Here is a 19,887-nt window from a genome sequence, read left to right as displayed (position 1 = left end):
CGCTTGCAGGCTGGGCATGTTTTTTTGAAATGGGAGAGAGATTCTTCAAGTTGTATTTCCTCTCGGTTTGACATCTTAACCGTTTCTTATGGAGACAACAGTTCGGAATCTGATCCTTGTTTTGGCCAGAAACTGCAAAGATCTGCTGAATATTGAAATTATGGGAAGGTGAGAAAGAGAGTCCGCATTGCATCCATCTGCGGTTCCGGCCAGAGCAAGTAGAAGAGCCAGAGGGTAAAAAGGCCCCATTCCAGATGAGGGAACCTCAGACAGCTGCTGTTTCGGTTTGGCTGGGTAGACTGGCAACCGATGGCTTCCAAGTTTTGAAAAGAAGCCTTTCCTTGCTTTCTGGAGTCTGGCTTCTCATCGCTCCTGCTTTGTGATTTGGATATTCATCATGGTTTTTTCTTTCTTTTTTATCTTTAATAAAGTTTTAAAAATTTGCACCCCCTCTTTTCATCAGTGTTTGACATCTATTTCTGCCTTCCTTGAACTTTGATGTCTGCAGCCCACCCTGAATGGCTTTTCTTCTGATCCAATAAGAGACGGGCTCCTTATTCCCCGGAGATGCCCCCTTCCCATATCTGCCCCGTCAGCGGCTTGTCAGGAACCTTCAGCACTGGCCTGAAGGCAGCAGCCTGAGGCAGCCCCAATGGCTGGAGAGAGGGCCACGAAGAGCAGTCGTGGGAGAGGAAGGACACCCTCTGGCTCTCCACTGGGCCCTGCGGGCTCTGGCCCCAAAGGGAACCGAATCCCAACCTAACTAGGCAACTTATGACCCCAAAGGTTGAGCTACATGGATTATGTAGATTAGTCGGAGCAGAACCATACAGTACGTTACCACCACTTTTACTTCTTTAATTAAAAAATAAATAACTATATCAGACAATTATCATAAATGCTCATTCTAAAAGCTTTTGAAAACATATTTTTTTCAGGGCCTTTTGTGCCGACCAGCAAGCCCCCAAATTTTATGTATTAGTGCGTTTTACAATAACTAGACGACTGAGAAAGACCCTTTTGTTGGAGAGATGCTTGGCCTCACTTCCATGGGTTGTGGTGAAATGTTATACAGTCAACAATTGTGAATTGTTGATGCTTTGCATTTTGAAGAAGAAGAAGAAGAAGAAGAGTTGGTTCTTAAAGGCCGCTTTTCTCTACCTGAAGTAGTCTCAAAACGGCTTCCCTTTCCTCTCCCCACAACAGACACCCTGGGAGGTGGGTGAGGCCGAGAGAGCCCTGATATCACTGCTCGGTCAGGACAGCTTTCTCAGTGCCGTGGGGAGCCTAAGGTCACTCAACTGGCACTTTGTGCTTTATTGTAATACATATTTGAATTTTAAAATTCTCCTTGTAGCTCAATCTTTGGTTTCCTAACCTCTTCCTATTTATTATTCCAATTTATTGCCTGCCTCTGTCAAAAACCCCGTGGGGATAAAGATGCTGTGGCAAAAACATATCCCAGACCTGGTAATGCTCCTCTTCCTAGTCACAGCCCTCAAGCTGGACCGAGAATCGGCAGACAGACTCTGCAGGAAAGTCTCTGCTAGGCCCAAAGGTGCTGCGGGTGAATCAAACTGGACAATGCAGAGATCTCAATCTCCTGGCAACCTTTGCTCACCTCAGCGGGTTCCCTCTTGCCAAGCTGTCTTCCTCACCTGCCCTCTAAGTCGGAAGGAGGCCAAGATCTGCCGCTCTCCCTGTCTGCAGTATTTTGCAGGTGCTCACTGCTGCTCTTGGCAGTCCCCATTAATGCCACAATCTTAGTGGGAGGAATTCGGTCTCTCTCCGCTAAGCTCCTGACCTGCATGGCCACTGGCGTCCCATGAGTGACAGGACATCTCAGCATGATCAAAAGGCGCCTCTCACACCACATCTCTTACCTCGTGTGGCTCTCCACCTTGGCTCCAGATGCCCTTTTGGGGTCCTACAACAATACCTACCATTAAAGCCGTTGGAGGGGCAAAAGCCAATGAACAAGGACAGGCCCTTCACTGCCCTGAGGTTGGAGTTTGGAAGGCCAACAGGACTGATGTTTCTATGCCGGGAATGATGTTCTTTTATCCCTGTTGGCAAAAGAAGAGGAGCGGCTCAGAGCCGAGCAGAGCTAAGAGAGAGGGACCACACCGACCCTGGCTGGACCGAGCCATGAGGCAAAGCCACGGAGAACAGGAAGATTAGCTACGGCTTTGCACGACAGACACAAAGCTCGGGGAGTGGCTGGGAAGCCAGAATTGGAAACTGTCCCAGTGTCTGAATCGACAACCCATAACTGCAGTCCCTTCCCACCGGGCCCATCTGCCCTGGTTCTCGGGCCAAGGAGCCCTCTAAGATGCCATGCATGGGGCTCAAACCAGACTGGGGAAAGGGCCACAGACAACCAAACTCCCAGGCGAAGATCCAGCAAAATGTAAAGCTGCCTTGAGGAGGAGGCCGTGAAAGGGCCACTGTAGCCACAAAACTATTACCCAGCAATACTGGGAAATGAATATCATGTTTCACTCTTAAGGGATCTAAGCAAGAATGAGACAAGCCCTCCTTGCATTATTTCCTGCTTGTGGCCCCTGTGGCAGGCCAAACTGCTCTCTCTGCCAGCACCTCTAGGCTTCTCCCCTGCTCTTCCTCCCCAGCCTTCCTCTTCCTCCCTCTCCTGCTTGGTTCCTTCCATTTACATCTCTCCCTCCCGGCAAGACCTCAATGGACTCTCCAAATCCCCTCCTTCCACCCAACCACCCACCACCCTCCTCGCTGCTGCTTTCTTGCTGGCAGCCTGACTGTCCCCTGACCAGAAGGATGGGGCGATGCGCCCACTGCCCCCCTCAGGCCTTCCAATGCTCAGAGGAGACTACCCTGCACTTTCCCCTCCATCTCCTCTCCCGGTTGACCATACTCACCTCCTCCACCTAACACCTCCTCCACGCCGGCAATGGAGCTCCTTGGCGCGGCTGGAGGGAGCGGCTCTTCCCCCTGAAGCCCTGGTGTCCCCGTGACACCAGGGCAGTGTCTTCCACAGGGGGAAAGAGCTGGGGGGCTGCTGCTGGGGCGGACAGGGAGGCGGGTGGCCCTGACTCTCCGTCAGGCAGCACAAGGCGTACCCGCTTCATCGAGCCAGGGCCTGGCTTCTTAGCCCCCGACCGTAGTATCGGTCGCAGCTTCCCCCTGCTGCATCCCTCCCTGTCCACTGGCCGTGGTAAGGTAGGTGGAAGACAGGCCAGAAGATCCACCAGTCTAATGCAGCCCCTGACCGGCTCCTCCAGCCGCGCTCGGTCTTTCTTCCTGGCCGCCTCTGGAAATTAAAGCCGAGAAGAGCAAAATGAACGGGGCGGGCAGGGGATTCTGGGCCTTCCTAGCTCTTCCGGGGGCTCTTCCCCTTGGCACATCCCGTGGTTCTCCCAAGAAGCCACAGTCAGCGGACAGGGGATCCCCACATGGCCTTAACCCTCTCCATGGACTGGCCATTCACACGGGGGCCTTGTCAACGTCTGCTCCTATCGCTAACCCCTTTGGGGCAGCAGGAGGACTTCAGGCCGAGGTAAGGCCTCTGCGGGAGGCTGTGCTCTGGTCCCGTTTTCTTGCTCAGGATTCAGGCGCCATGCATTGCACCCCACCGTCTCCTTGGTTCCTTGCGTGCCGTGTGGGGGAAAGAGGCCTTTGGTGCTTCCCGAGGGGCAGTCTGCGCTCTCCCCCTAACTCTCCCTTCTGTTCTGCAGGGTGAACTGCTGGTGCCTTTCCTGGGTGGACCCTCAAGAGGGGATCTCTACAGACAGGTCTTCTGGGTCCTTGGCTGCTGATAGCCATCTGCTCCAAGCAGGTCAAGCTAAGCCAGCCTGTTCCTTGAGGGGGGGGGCAGGTGTTCTCCAAAGGTTCACTCCCCAGTGCTGACTTCCAAGGTCAGCAGCCGCAAGGGCTTCCTTGTGTTTCCTGGTGCCTGGAGGCTCTTACCCTTGGTGTTTTCAATTGGGGGAAGGCGGCCAGGTGCTCCATGCCGGGGGGCAGGTGATCCCTGTATGAAGAGGTCTTGCAGCCTTCCAGACATCTCTCTCTCTCAATTTCTCTATCTCTCTCTCTCTCTGTCACACGCACACAAACACAGGCACTCAGGGTAACCTACATCACAAGATGCTGAGCCATGCCCATATCCTGCCTGCCACTCTCCGCTCCCTGTGGCTCAAAGGGCCTGCCGCTGTTTCGTAGGCCGCTCCCCAGCCCAGCCTCCATTCAGACCACCAAGTACGGCCAGATTCAGCACCCAACCCCCGACAGGTCTCCCGCTTCGTCAACCTGCTTACCCCTTTCTCATAATTAATACATCCACGAAATTCCCTTCCAAAAAACCCATTGGAGGAGGTCCACATCTTTCCCCTCCAATCCCATACTAAATCCTTTGGCAGTGCAGCGGATTCCAACTCAGCCGGCATGAGAGTTTCATCTTAGGCTTTTCTGTAAATCTGCAGAAATGCCTTTCCCCCACTGTTCTAGCCAGCTTACGGCTTCCAGCCCGAGAAGGGCAACGCAGGACCGAATGGCTTTATGCCCAGAATAAGTCTCTGGCTCCTCCCCCTGGCATTTGCTTGGGGCCAACGAAGGTCATGTCTGGAAACATCGAGGTGCTCCCTCTATACCAGGGGTAGTCAAGCTGTGGTCCTCCAGATGTCCATGGGCTACAATTCCCATGATCCCCTGCCAGTGTTTGCTTACAGGGACTCATGGGGATTGTATTCCATGGACATCTGGAGGACCACAGTTTGACTACCCCTGCTCTATATGGCTGTGCCCCCCTCCCCGAAATAGGAAATTAAAAGCCTGTTTATGGATGAAGCTACATATAGTGTTACTAGGGGCAAAGCCCGTTGTATCCAAGAATACAACGGGCACTAGAGCTTGGCAGTGGGAAGAGGAAGGGGCGGAGTTGTCCAGTCTGTAAGGGCATGGGGTTGAATGTGTGTGTTGTGTGGGAGGTTGTGGTGGCATGGTGGCAAATGAGGGCATGGGTGTGGAGATATGGGTGTCAAGAACCTGTGGTGTGGAATGTACGTTCAGTGTGGGAGAGGACTGACCATTGGGAATTGTGGCATAGTGGTCACAGTTGAGCTTTCCAGAGCCATGTCTTCAGATATGTGAAGGGAAAATCAGACTGGAGACTCTTCTTAGGGGAAGATTACATGGCAACCAATTCCCCCCCAGTTCTGCGTCATTTCCCTTTTTGTGTGAATTAGGCCACAGACACCGAAATGCCCCTCTGCCCTAATACACATGGGGTAGTCACAGTACACAGCTGTCCACCCTGTTCCTTCTGTCTCCCATGTTTTCACTGTTGGTAAAAAGTTATGTGCCCACTTGCTTCTTTCATGGTTGCTCCTTAGAAGAACGGATTTTTGTACCCTATTGCTTACTACCCAAAGGAGTCTCAAAGCGGTTCACAAACACCTTTTCCATTCGTCTCTCCACAATAGTCAACCTGTGAGGTATGTGGGGTTGTGAGAGGTCTGAGAGAACTGGGAATGGGCTGCAGTGACCCAACAGGTCTCAGGTGTCTCAAAAGCATTTTCCAATCATCTTCCCTTCCTCTCACTATTTACAGTTTCAGGCTGTAAGTATTTATTTAGATCTTCCTGCACTTTCCAGACTCACAGGACTGATGCTGGTCTGCCTGTCTGCACCCCAGAATACAAACAGTTGCTGGTAAGGCCTGGCCATAGCCCATAGCCCAGGAGGGACACTCCTGCACCACTCCCTCCCAACTGCAGGCAAAAATGGCTCCTTTGAAGGCTGGACTCTGAGGCATTGTACGATTTTGAAGTCCCACCTCCAAACCGCCAGGAATATTTCCAACCCAGGGGTAGCTAATCTCCAGGTGGGGCCTGGAGAGCTCCTGGAATTACAGCTCACCTGCAGAGTATAAAGATCAGCTCCCCAGGCAGAAAGGGCTACTTTGGAGAGGGTTGTGATAGAGAAGAAACATTTAAGGCCTCCCACACAGGTTGTTGTTGAATTGAGACCTACTGCACAGGGTTGTTGTGCAGATGAAACAGGAGACAAAAAACCCAGTTTCATCTGCAGAATAACGCTGTGCAGTGGCCTCAAACCTGCAGAGAGTTGCAAAGAAGAAAGACACGTGGCTTGGCTGTCTCTAACCCCCGGCCAGAGCAGCATTTTAAGTGAGAAGGGGCTTTTCTGTGGCCTCCCTGTCAGGCAACTGTTTGGCAGAAGGGGAAAGTCCCCCTCCCCTCAAAAGGAATGCCCTCAGGCTCCCCTGCCTTGCTCTTGGAAAGGCCTCCCTCCCCTCAGTCAGGGCCTGTCAGAGGCTCCTTCGCAGCAGGCCTGAAGGGAGGGGGGGGAGGGGGAGCACTCTGCAGCCTCCTGCCAGCTCTGTCAGGGCTCTGAGGCCATTTGCAGTTGGACATGACAGTTGGGACAGCCTTGGGGCGAAAAGGGCTGGCGCAGCCTGTGTTCTCATCCCCCTTTGGCAGCCCTACTGACCTCTTCTCCCTGCGGTGGTCAGGAGCAGACTGGCAGCCATTTCTCCAGATTGCCCCTGGCTGGATGGAATTTTGGTCTGTCCTGGTAAGGGGCCAATCAGAAGGCGCGAAGCGCCTTCTGATTGGCCTCTCCGCTTGTCAGTCCAGGGCCATGGGACCAATTGTTGCCCTTCCTCATCATGGACTGAGCCCACCCCAACACCCCTTACTGTTTTATTAAGAGGGAAAAGATGTCAGTTTCCCAATGCCAGCTTGCTGGGAGGGGAGGGGTATAAATCCCTATAGAAATAAGTAAACTCAATAGTAAACTCAGTTTGCTCACGAGGAGAGGCAACTTTCCACAACAAAGCCCTTAGCAGCCTGAATCAGGTTCCGAAAGACTGTGAGAATCCCCACCTGGTTCCCCAACCAGAACATGAGAGTGGGGCATAAAGGGGGTTTCCCCATTGCAGTCTTTGCTCAGGCGACCCTCCGCTCCCCCAGCTTGTTTCCTAGTTGGGACTTGTGCTGAGGCTGAAGTTCCTTCCCACAGGATCATGTCCATGGGGCTGACCCAGAAGCATCCTGGGGAGACTTCCCTTGAAGGCTGGCTGCTCAGACAGAAGGAGAGGGAGAAGGTGTTTCCTAACCCAATAGATAACCCTAGAGGCGGGGAGCTCTCTTGAAGCAGCTCAGGATCGTACATACTAACCTTGCAAAACCGTGCTGCTAGTCCAGCAGAAACCACTGGTTTGCCCTCACCGCTGCTGGGAGCCGGGATGTCCCAATGGACGGATTGTGATGCGAGGCTGTCTCTGGCCTTCCCCATGGCAACCCTGCAGCAATGGGGCAGAGGCAGGAAGGAGCCTGGGAAAAGCCGGTGCTGAGCTGGGGCCTCAAGATGGCGCAATGCCTCACAGTCCCTCCTCCACAGCAGCCCTTTTTCCCCCCGCAGAGCTGATCATTATACTCTGGAGGTCAGCACTTTGAGATCACATGCATGTTTGCGTGTGTGAAATCCCCCTGGCAGCACCTACACCAGACCAAGGTTTAGCAACTGCAGGCTGAGTGCTTTTCCCCACCCTCTCTGCATCACACTCAAAAGCACCTGTTTTCTCCATGGGGACTGCTGCCTGGAGACCAGTTGTAATTCCTAGAGATCTCCACGCCTCCCCATGAAGTTCAAAAACAAACGCCTGTAGATCCCACAAAGTGAAAACCAAGAAACAAATTCACAATTGGCTGTGCGATAAAGTCTATTTATTGAAAATAGACTTTATTGCACAGCCAGTGGTTGACTCTTTTTCTCAGCTCCCCTGGATGTTGGCAACCCAGCTGGAGGAGGCATCAAATCCAGCTCCTGAGATTGGAGTCTGCCACTCTTTAAGCACCACACCACACTGGGCCTTAAGTTCGAGAGGGAAGCAGAGCGAGGAGGATGTCAAAACCATGGGCCTTTTCGCACAGGGATCTTTGTTGCAAATTGTTTGCGGAATGAAAAATCGCCATTTAAAATAGTGGAATTCGTCGTTATGCATACCTGCCTTTGTAGTGGAATCAGTTGCGTTTTTTAGCGTTTCCCACAGGCTTCCGGTCTCGGCAGAAATCGCTAGAAAGGAAGCGCTATTGCCAAGCTCGTCCCGCCCCTGGCCGTCAAGCAGCCAACGGGCAGCCGTTAGCATGCTCCCAAACAGCCCCTTTCCCTTTAAGAAAGGTTTTTAAAAAAAAAAACGACCCATAGCAACGAATCTAGGTAGATTCGTTGCTACGGAGAGACCCATCCAGCTGCCTAATGTGAGCTGTCGTTTGATTGTATGATCGTTTGCACGCTGCCTCGAGTGATAAAATAAAAATCCCCCCCCCCTCTCACGGGCTCGATTTTCGGCTGAATTTATTTCTAAAAAATAAAGGGACTTTATTTCAGCAAACGGGCTTTTCAGTGGTTTGTGCTTAGTGACTAAAGGTGAAGGACTGAAGCCAGGGAAGCCTCTAAACAGAAAGAGGCTCGCCGGTGCGTTTATCCCCGCTCGCTCGGAGAAAAGAAAATGGCGATCGCTTCGCCGGAAGTTTGGAGGAGAGAGCCAGGGGGAGGGACTTTGAAGAACCAGCAACAATGGTAACGCACAGGTCTTTAGCGCTACTGTTGCAGATTGGTTGCAGGAGTGTATCGCTATCCGGAGGGTGAATCCACTTTTCTGGATTCCCCTGAAAGCGCCACAACGAAGCGCTTTTTGCTGATTGGTTTCAGGATTGTTGCAGATTGTCTACGACGTCGTGGGTTATGGCAAATTAGTAGCGTTTCCAAATAGCAACCATTGTGCTACTTTGAAGCCGTGCGAAATGGCCCCATGATTTATGCTTTTGCCGTGTGGCCAGCACCCACGAAGGCCACGATCCGGGCGTGCATCCCCCTGCCTGGTGCATTCCTGGGTGCACCGGGCTTTGCCTCTAGTGCCAGCATAATGTCTGGTTGGCTCCCTGAACAATGATCTTTCTTGGACATCTGTGTATTTTTACAATGTCAGCAGTATGTATCTTGCTGGCCATGCTGTTGTCCTGATATTAATTAATCCCAAACTGATACAGGCGTGGGTCAGCATGATGCATCACTTAAAATGTCATGTGATCAAAGCACCGTCATACCCTCAAAGGTCTTGGGGGACAATCTTTCCAGAAGTTTTCCTGGCGCTTAAGGCACCTTGAATTGTTTTGATGATGACGATCTCCTAGTAGAGAAAGGTCTTGGCTCCTGCAACTGCAAATGACTCTTTTGATTCTCTGTTACTTTTGCTGTGTAACTAAGCTGCAGCATCCATCTCACTTCCAGACAGACTTCTTTGTACCCCTTTGCCTCGTTTAAACACTTTGAATGAGCAGGGCAGGGAGGACGGATGAGAATCCCAACCTGAGAGGATTTCTCCTTCAGGCCTCTTCCTGAGCCATCAGTCCCAGGTATTGAATGTGTTGGCCTCAGGTGGGGATCAAACAACAGCGTGGACACCTGGTAGGTGTACCATGCGCCCAATGCACCTCCAGATGCCCTGCCAGCCCTGCTGGAGGCGGTGGTGGCCTGGACACTACAACCCCCCCCCCCCCGCCAGACTATTAAAGTCCTGGGGGACTTTAACATCCATGCAAAGCTTCAGGGCCCCAGAAGTGGGTTGGACCTGGTGTCAGCCATGGCAATTCTAAGGCTCTCGAAATTTGTTGTTGGCCCTGCCCAGGCAGATCACACCTCGGACCTAATTTTTGGCATGGGTTTGATCATGGATCTGGACACAACAAATGTGATGCAATGGTCAAACCATGATGGCTTGAAGGCTCAACTGATGCTGTCGCCCCCTCCTCAGTTGAGTATCAAGTGGAGTTTAGCTCACCCATGGAGACTTCTGGATCCCATTGGATTCCTGAATATTCTATGGGACCCAGTGCCTCCCGGCACATCTCTAAATAGTCTGGTCAGTGGCCGGTATGACAGAATTCTGGTTTCCATGGATGAGATAGCCCTCCAACGTCCTCTCTGTCCCACATCTCGTGAGCTCCTTGGTACGCTGAGGGACTTAGTAAGAAGAAACGGGAACTGTGATGACTAGAGCACGTTTGGAGGAAGACTCGTGATGAAGCCTCAAGAACATCTTATAAAAAGCAGATAAAAGTCTATGAGCTTGCGGTGAAGTCAGTAAAACGCAACTTTTACTCAGCTACCATGATGTCTGCTAACACGCTAACTCAGTGGTTCCTCTGCTAATGGAAAAAACACCTCTGGAGTGACCCTGATGGATGATCTCCGTCACCAGTTGGGCCTAGGCAGATCGGCACTGCTTGTTTTATTGGATCTTTCATTAGCATTTAACACAGACAACCAAGAGCTACTAGCTGACAACCTCACTGAAACCGGGATTCGGGGGACAGCCCTCCAATGGCTGATCTCCTTTCTCTGGGGTCACACACAGACAGTAGCACTGGGAGAGATCTTCAAGCTGCCACCGACACCCATGCAGAGTCCCGTAAGGTGCGGTTCTCTCTCTGATCCTGTTCAACATCTTCAGGCGCCCTCTTGCCCAATGGGTACGGATGTTTGGGCTGGGTTGTCATCAATATGCGGATGACACCCAGCTTTTACTCCTGATGGATGACTATCCTGAAGCTCCCACAGAAGCATTAGCCAACTGTCGGAAACAGTGATGAGGCATAGTCATCTGAAGGTCTACCCTTCAAAGGCAGCGGTCCTGTGGCTGGGCAGGAACGATGCAAGCGAGGAAGCGTGTTTGCCCAACCTGGACGGTGGGCAGCTATCAGTGGCTCACTGCGCCAGAAACGTGGGCATTATCGTGGATGTTTCTCTTTCCATGGAGGCCCAGGACACAAAAGTAGCATAGCTTTCCCTCTTCCACCTCTGCCATGCCAAACTTCTGTCACCCTACTTGGCCCCGGAACACCTAGCCACAATGATCCATGTGACAGTCACCTCTAGGCTAGACTTCTGCAACTAGCTCTATGCAGGCCTGCCCTTAACTTTGATCCGGAAACTGCAACTGATCCAGAACGCAGTGGCCAGGATCCTCAGAGCAACACCATGGAGGTCCCACATCCGGCCCTGCCTCCAACAATTGCACTGGCTGCCAGTCGAATTCTGGATCAGGCTGAACGTTTGAAGGTAATTACCTTCAAGGCCAGATATGGTCTGGGCCCAGTCTACTTGGAGGACCGCCTCTCTGCCTATGCCACTCAAAAAGCTCTGCACACTGCCACCTCCAACCAGGTAGTGACCTGGCCCCAAGGAAGTCCATCTGACCTCAACCAGGGCACAGCCTTCTATGTCCTCACCCCCACCTGGTGGAACAAACTCCCAGAGGATATTAGAGCTCTAATAAAACTAATAGTTTTGCAGGGCTTGCAAAAGGGAGCGCCTCCACCAGGTATTTGATTGAGGTCAACCAAAACTAAACAACATCTACTGGGCAATTGAACCTCCCTCCTTTGAACCCAAGTGACAGACAAGACCAACCATGGACCTGTTCGATTGTTTGCTACATTAAAATGGTATTTCTCTATTTCTATGCTTCTCTGTTTGACTGCAGATCAAAGACCCCACTTCCTGTGGTCAGCAGCAAATATACCAGCCTGTCCCCTCCCTCTTGAACTGAACAAGAAGCCCCACCCTCCTCCATGGGAAGTTCCCTTTTTTCCTAGACTATTCTTAGAATTCTCCTGCCCACGTATCTGTTTCCTAACTCAATGGATTAGTATTTGAAAGGAAGTGAGCAAGTGATTATCATTGGCCCTCCCCTCACTCCAAAGCTCAGCGAGAGAAAGAAAAAAAATTATGTTTCATTTTGAAATTGCCTACAGAGGGGTATTTTGCCACATCATATATAAAAACAAAATTTCATGCCTTTTGTCAAGTTCTTTCTCCATAAATCCCAAAAGAATAATCTCTGGTTTCATTTCTATACTAGTAATTAAGCCCGCTGCAGCTTAAATGCAGCGGGCGCTAGGGTGGCATTGGATTTGGGAGGGGTGGCAGTGGGCTGTGGTCGGACTGTAGGCCATGGAGGGGAGGGCGAGACAGTCTGGCGTCGTCCGGGGGCTCCTGTGGGCGTTTTGCCGGTGCGGGCTGTACCTGGAGCATGCGAGGCAGTGGAGCGTGGTCGTCGTCCTCAGATCGTCGAAGGGGCGGCATGCTTGGCGCGGTGTGTGAAGCGTAGCAGCCGCGGCCTGTCCCGGGGGGAGCGGCTGGCGGGGGAGGCGGTGGCTGGGCCGTCGGGGCAGGCGGCGGCATTGGGGGCGGGCACGGCGTTGGAGATGCAGCGGTGGGCGGGAGCAGCAGTTGGGGGCGTCCCGGGGCGGCGGCGAGCTGTGAGCGGCGGGCGAAGGCTGGCGCGGCTGCCGGAGGGGCCAGTGGCGTGTTCTTTCGGCGGCAGTCTGATGGCGGCGTTCTTGTGGCAGCGGCAGCCTGACGCGGCGAGAGGCGCTTCGCGCCTCTTGCCGCGTCAGACCGCCAGGCAGGAAGCCCCCGGCAGCCGTGCTTCGCACGACTGCCGGGGGCTCCCTCGGGCGGCGGCCTGACGCAGCGAGAGGCGCTTTGCACCTCTCGCCGCATCAGGCCGGGAGCAACTACAAGCCGCGCTGCGCGCGCCTCGCAGTTGCTGGGGCTGGGAATCGGAGGGACCAATCGGCAGGCGCTTCGCGCCAGCCGATTGGTCCCTCCGATTGTCTGTCGTGAGGAAGGGTCCAATCCAGACCCTTCCTCATCACGGACAAATCCCACCTCAGCAGCCCTTAACAATTTATTTAGTCCGTGGCGCCCGTGCCGCCACGGGCGGTTTAAAGATTAGTCTTTCAAATATTCTGGATTAATGCATGTATTTGTATCCAGAATTTGTAGCCTCCTTACATGTCCACCATAGATGATAAGATGTACCTTCTTATTGTTCACATTTCTCGCAAACATTCAAAGTATTTTCTGAACATTTTAGATAACCTTCTCAGGTGACAGTTGCCAATTGTACATAATTTTATATAAGTTCTCCGTTAAATAAATTTAAGACCATTCATCCACATATTTTCCCATTGTTCCATTTGTATGTCATGTCCAACAATGTCCACCCATTTTAGCATGCATTCTTTCACATGTTCTATCTGTCTCAAATTCCAATAAGAATTTGTAGATCTTAGCAATAATGTTCATCATTTGTACATAATTCTACTTCAAATCATTTGTACATAATTCTACTTCAAAACATACTTTAGTTTTATCATAGTACAGATATCTGTGTCACTCATCTCGAACCAAGTCCTTCTAAATCCTCTAACCTTCTGTTCTTCAACACAACCCATTCTTTCATCCGAAATGGACAGCAGGCCACAATATATCATTTCAAATCATGTAAACCAAATCCAACTCTTTCCTTTGTGTTTTGTAATACCTTATATTATACTTCTTTTCCCCGTGCCATATAAATATAAATAAATCTTTTTACTATTGCAAAGTTACCTCTGAAAAGTTCCTCAGGCTTTGTCTGAGGAAAGAAGATAAGAAACGTTATAATAATGCTTTCATAACTGTTAAGTTAAAAATAATTTATCACCATGGTTCTCTCTCTTATCATCTGTGATTTGTGACAGGATTGATGAGACAAACCTGGGATTTCCCTCCTTGAGAAGGTGGGAGCTCTCAAGCTGCAATCTTTCCAAGTCCGATGGGATGCAGGGCACCTGGGAGAAGACTCCCCTTCCTGCCCTTCTTCCTCCTCCCTACCCTGTCTCTTTAGCTCCATTCCTTTCTCCTCCTTCTCTTCTCTTCTCTTTTCTTTCTTCCTTGCCTTGTACAGGCTTCCATGCTACCAAAATCTCCCTCTGACTCCCCCACTCCATGATATTCGGTGGCAGGGACATTGCTGGAGTCTGCTCCTCTGGAGTTCCCCCTTCAGAGCAGCCCCTTCAGGCCCCTTCTGGATGCTGGCACCTTCAATTAAATGTCGTGCAGTCCTTCTCCGGGATGACTGCCTTTTGCAGGTAAGAGCTGTTGTAGTTCCAGGAGATCTCTACATCTCACCTATAGTCCCCTCTCCAAAGCAGCCATGTTCTCCAGGGGGACTCATCTCTGTGGTCTGGAGAAGAGCTATGGCTCCAGGGGATCCCCAGGTCCCACCTGCAAAGTGGCATTCCTGAACCTCAATGGGGTCCAAAGCCATACTCCCCAACTGATCTGCATGCATGTCTACACATAAACACTCATACCCAGAGATCTCCAGGTCCCACCTGGAGGTTAGCAACCCCTGGGGTAGGAATATTCCTGGAGGTTTGGAGCTGGGGCCTCAAGATGGCGCAAAGCCTCCCAGTCTCCCCTCCACAGCAGCCCTTTTCCCCTGCAGAGCTGATCTTATACTCTGGAGGTGAACACTTTGAGATGACATGCATGGTTATGTGTGTGAAATCCCCCTGGCAGCACCTACACCAGGCCACAGTTTAGCAGCTGCAGGCTGAGTGCTTTTCCCCACCCTCTCTGCATCCAGGGGGGCTCACACTCAAATGCACCTGTTTTCTCTATGGGTTCAAAAACAAACGCCTGTTGATCCCACAAAGTAAAAACCAAGAAACAAATTGACAATTGGCTGTGCGATAAAGTCTATTTACTTAAAATAGACTATTTACTTAAAATAGATAAAGTCTATTTACTTAAAATAGACTTTATTGCACAGCAAATAACTGACTCTTTTTCTCGGCTCCCCTGGACGTTGGCAACCCAGCTGGCTGCATACGGAGAAGGCATCAAATCCAGCTCCTGAGATTGGAGTCTGCCGCTCTTTAAGCACCACACCACACTGGGCCTTCAGATCGAGTGGGAAGCAGGGCCAGGAGGGTGTCAGAACCATGATTGATGCTTTTGCCGTGTGGCCAGCACCCACGAAGGCCACAATCCAGGTGTGCATCCCAGCGCCTGGCGCATTCCTGGGAGCACCGGGCTTTGCCTCTAGTGCCAGTATAATGCCTGGTTGGCTCCCTGAGCACATTCACCCCCCCCCCTTGAGGATTGCAGGAGAGATCAGTCTTTTAAACCAACAAATCCCACCAGGCCAATTCATCATCATTTGTAGAAACAGATGCAAAGATCGTATTTATTATCTATGGACAATGTGCAAATAGGACATCCTAGAACAGGGCAGTGTCTGAGCAACGTGATCTTTTCCAGGAAGATTTGCATCTTAACCGAGCCGCACTTGGAAATAGCTCCTCCCTCCCGGTTGTTTTCCTTTTAATAAAAGGAGGGCCCCAAAGTTGCACAGTATGCTGGTGACGGAAACCGTGAGTCTCACGGCAGAAGAGACGCTCCTTTTTGTGCTCAGAAAGATGGCCACCTCGGCGTTAATAGCTGGCTTTGTGCTTCTCGTGATGGAAACCCTCGTTGGGACGGTGGCAAATGGATTAATTGTCCTCGTCTGCTGCACTGACTGGTTCAGAAGCAGGAAGCTCTCCCGGATTGACCTGATCCTGGTCTGTCTTGCCTCGTCCAGACTCCTGTGGCAGGCATTAGTACTCCTGCATGTGACCATGCTTTACTTTTTTTTGCACACCTATATATTGGAAAAGGTGTCTTCAATGGCAATGATCATGTGGTTCTTTACAGACAACGTCAATCTTTGGTTTGCCGCCTGTCTCAGCGTTTGGTACTTAATAAAGATCGCCATGTTTTCCCACCCGCTTTTCCTCCAAGTGAAGCAATGTTTCTCTCGGCTGGTCCCTTGGCTGCTTCTCAGCACGGTGGTTTTCTCTGTGGTTATGGTTCTTATCGTCTTCGCACGTGGCTCTCCTCCTTGTGATCCCTACAAAGCATTTTTAAACAATAGCCGTGATTCAGAAGTGAAAAAGATCTGCTCTTTTACAGACTTTGCCTTTTCAGGGATTGTTCCAAATGTGCTCCCTTCTGTGGTATGTTTGTCCTCCACCATCTTGTTGATCATCTCTCTGTGGAAGCACACGAGACATTTGCAACACGATGGAATTGCCGTCCGGGATCTCAACAGCAGTGCTCATCTAAGGGCCATCCAAGCTCTGGCTTCCTTTGCTCTTTTGTATCTCTTCAGTTTTGTAGCCAGGATTTTACAGTTAATGCTGTCTTGGGAAAGCAATGATCTTTCTTGGACATCTGTGTATTTTTACAATGTCATCAGTCTGTATCCGGCTGGCCATGCTGTTGTCCTGATATTAATTAATCCCAAACTAAGACAGGCGTGGTTGAGAACAAAACATCTCTTAAAATGTCGTGAAGCACCATCATAATCTTTTCCAAAAGAACGAAGGGAGAGGACATTCTCTTGGGAATGAAGGAATCTGCAAAGGTAATGGGAGACAATCCATCCAGAAGTTCTCCTGATGTTTCAGGCACATTAAATTGTTTTGATGAAGATGACCTTCCAGTGGATTGAGTTCTTGGCTCCTGCAAGTGCAAATGACTCTTTTTTATTCACCAATACTTTTGCCTCTGAATATCAATGTCTGCCGTGAATCTAGAAGAATTGGTTCTTATATACTGCTTTTCTCTCCCCAAAGGAGTCTCAAAGTGGCTTATAATTGCCTTCCCTTTCCTCTCCACAAAACCCACACCCTGTGAGGGAGGTGAGGCTGAGATACCCCTGATATTACTGAAGAAGAAGAATTGGTTCTTATATGCTGCTTTTCTCTAACCGAAGGAGTCTCAAAGTGGCTTACAGTCGACTTCCCTTTCCTCTCCCCACAACAGACACCCTGTGAGGGAGGTGAGGCTGAGAGAGCCCTGATGTTACTGCTCAGTAAAAACAGCTTTCTCAGTGCTGTGGGGAGACCAAGGTCACCCAGCAGGCTGCATGTGGAGGAGGAGAGGGGAATCAAACCCGGCTCGCCAGATTAGAAGTCCACACTCCTAACCACTGCACCCAACTAACTTCGTTTCAATTTCAGGTATTCTTCATCTCTTGCTGTGACTTGCCTCATTTAAACACGTTGAATGAGTGTGGATGGTGAAAGCTTCAACCTAAAGAATTATTATGCCTTTGTTTCGATTTACACTGAAGTCAAGTCAGTAGGCTTTTACTTCACATGCCGTGTATTTGTCAGGATCAGTGCCTGCTCTCTGCCATGAATTGTCTATGAACAGGGGTTACCCCGTCTTGTCTGTATTCCACTATTCTGTTTCCTGGATTTCCATGTAACCCAAGCCTATTCTCTGTCCCCATGTTATCATGCTTTGTAGTGCCCGCTGTGAATTGTTTGTGCTTTGATCCCTGCCCGCTCGCTCTGCATTTTGTAACAGCAACATTGTATCTTGTCACTAGGCGCTGGCCAGTCCAAGGACATGCGAATTGTAGCACCTCTGCCTGGGACAGCACCTGGGGAAGAGGGCACCCCTCCCCGTGGGAACATTCAAGTTTTGGGCGGGAGAATTGGATTGAAAAGGGCTTGCAATTCTTTCTGGGGTAGATTTGACTTCCTGAGTTATAGTGACTAAACTTCCATTAAAGCTTTCTTATTATAGAAGTTTTGTTGTGAGTTCTTTTGGCGCTTGACAGTATTCCCTCCACAACTTTCTTTCCCACACACTTTTCCTCCTAGAAGAAGAAGAAGAAGAAGAGTTGGTTCTTATATGCCGCTTTTCCCTACCCGAAGGAGGCTCAAAGCAGCTTACAGTCGCCTTCCCCTTCCTCTCCCCACAACAGACACCCTGTGGGGTGGGTGAGGCTGAGAGAGCCCTGATATCACTGCTCGGTCAGAGCAGTTTTATCAGTGCCATGGCGAGCCCAAGGCCACCCAGCTGGCTGCATGTGGGGGAGTGCAGAATCGAACCCGGCATGCCAGATTAGAAGTCCGCACTCCTAACCACTACGCCAAACTGGCTCTCTAGGAATTGTGGAGTGTGTAGTCTGCATGCCAATGAGAAGAACCAGACCTTGTGTCATGCTGCCGAAATTTACACACTTGTGCGTGTGTGATCCTGGTTGATCTATTGCAGCTACACACTTGCATCACGGAGGGGGTTGCTGTGGTTGTGGCCTTAGTTTAGCGCATCAAGTTTAGCGATAATCATTCTGGCCGCTTGCAGGCTGGGCATGTTTTTTTGAAAAGGGAGAGAGATTCTTCAAGTTGTATTTCCTCTCGGTTTGACATCTTAACCGTTTCTTATGGAGACAACAGTTCTGAATCTGATCCTTGTTTTGGCCAGAAAGTGCAAAGATCTGTTGAATATTGAAATTATGGGAAGGTGAGAAAGAGAGTCCGCATTGCATCCATCTGCAGTTCCGGCCAGAGCAAGTAGAAGAGCCAGAGGGTAAAAAGGCCCCATTCCAGATGAGGGAACCTCAGACAGCTGCTGTTTGGGTTTGGCTGGGTAGACTGGCAACCGATGGCTTCCAAGTTTTGAAAAGAAGCCTTTCCTTGCTTTCTGGAGTCTGGCTTCTCATCGCTCCTGCTTTGTGATTTGGATATTCATCATGTTTTTTTCTTTCTTTTTTATCTTTAATAAAGTTTTAAAAATTTACACCCCCTCTTCATCAACCTTTGACATCTATTTCTGCCTTCCTTGTACTTTGATGTCTGCAGCCCACCCTGAATGGCTTTTCTTCTGATCCAATAAGAGACGGGCTCCTTATTCCCCGGAGATGCCCCCTTCCCATATCTGCCCCGTCAGCGGCTTGTCGGGAACTTCCAGCACTGGCCTGAAGGCAGCAGCCTGAGGCAGCCCCAATGGCTGGAGAGAGGGCCACGAAGATCAGTCGCGGGAGAGGAAGGACACCCTCTGGCTCTCCACTGGGCCCTGCGGGCTCTGGCCCCAAAGGGAACCGAATCCCAACCTAACTAGGCAAGTTAGGACCCCAAAGGTTGAGCTACATGGATTATGTAGATTAGTCGGAGCAGAACCATACAGTAAGTTACCGCCACTTTTACTTCTTTAATTAAAAAATAAATAACTATATTAGGCAATTATCATAAATGCTCATTCTGATAGCTTTTGAAAACATATTTTTTTTCAGGGCCTTTTGTGCCGACCAGCAAGCCCCCAAATTTTATGTATTAGTGCGTTTTACAATAACTAGACGACTGAGAAAGACCCTTTTGTTGGAGAGATGCTTGGCCTCACTTCCATGGGTTGTTGTGAAATGTTATACAGTCAACAATTGTGAATTGTTGATGCTTTGCATTTTGAAGAAGAAGAAGAAGAAGAGTTGGTTCTTAAAGGCCGCTTTTCTCTACCTGAAGTAGTCTCAAAACGGCTTCCCTTTCCTCTCCCCACAACAGACACCCTGGGAGGTGGGTGAGGCCGAGAGAGCCCTGATATCACTGCTCGGTCAGAACAGCTTTCTCAGTGCCGTGGGGAGCCTAAGGTCACTCAACTGGCACGTTGTGCTTTATTGTTATACATATTTGAATTTTAAAATTGTCCTTGTAGCTCAATCTTTGGTTTCCTAACCTCTTCCTATTTATTATTCCAATTTATTGCCTGCCTCTGTCAAAAACCCAGTGGGGATAAAGATGCTGTGGCAAAAACATATCCCAGACATGGTAATGCTCCTCTTCCTAGTCACAGCCCTCAAGCTGGACCGAGAATCGGCAGACAGACTCTGCAGGAAAGTCTCTGCTAGGCCCAAAGGTGCTGCGGGTGAATCAAACTGGACAATGCAGAGATCTCAATCTCCTGGCAACCTTTGCTCACCTCAGCGGGTTCCCTCTTGCCAAGCTGCCTTCCTTACCTGCCCTCTAAGTCGGAAGGAGGCCAAGATCTGCCGCTCTCCCTGTCTGCAGCATTTTGCAGGTGCTCACTGCTGCTCTTGGCAGTCCCCATTAATGCCACAATCTCAGTGGGAGGAATTCGGTCTCTCTCCGCTAAGCTCCTGACCTGCATGGCCACTGAAGTCCCATGAGTGACAGGACATCTCAGCACGATCAAAAGGCGCCT

General features: G+C 50.4%; 1 long non-coding RNA gene across 1 annotated transcript; it reads right to left on the bottom strand.

The window, feature by feature from the left end:
- Positions 1 to 1,245: 1,245 nt before the first annotated feature.
- LOC143841878 (uncharacterized) lies at positions 1,246 to 4,651 on the bottom strand. Its single transcript, XR_013232921.1, has 3 exons — positions 3,943 to 4,651; positions 2,895 to 3,286; positions 1,246 to 2,066 (listed from the first exon to the last, which is right to left on the bottom strand). It is a non-coding gene; the product is annotated as an uncharacterized LOC143841878 (long non-coding RNA).
- Positions 4,652 to 19,887: the final 15,236 nt, after the last annotated feature.

This window comes from Paroedura picta, chromosome 7 (genome assembly GCF_049243985.1).
Source record: "Paroedura picta isolate Pp20150507F chromosome 7, Ppicta_v3.0, whole genome shotgun sequence".
NCBI classification, from domain to species: domain Eukaryota; kingdom Metazoa; phylum Chordata; class Lepidosauria; order Squamata; family Gekkonidae; genus Paroedura; species Paroedura picta.
The sequence above is the reverse complement of the archived record's forward strand: the minus strand, read 5'-3'. Positions and strand labels throughout refer to the sequence as shown.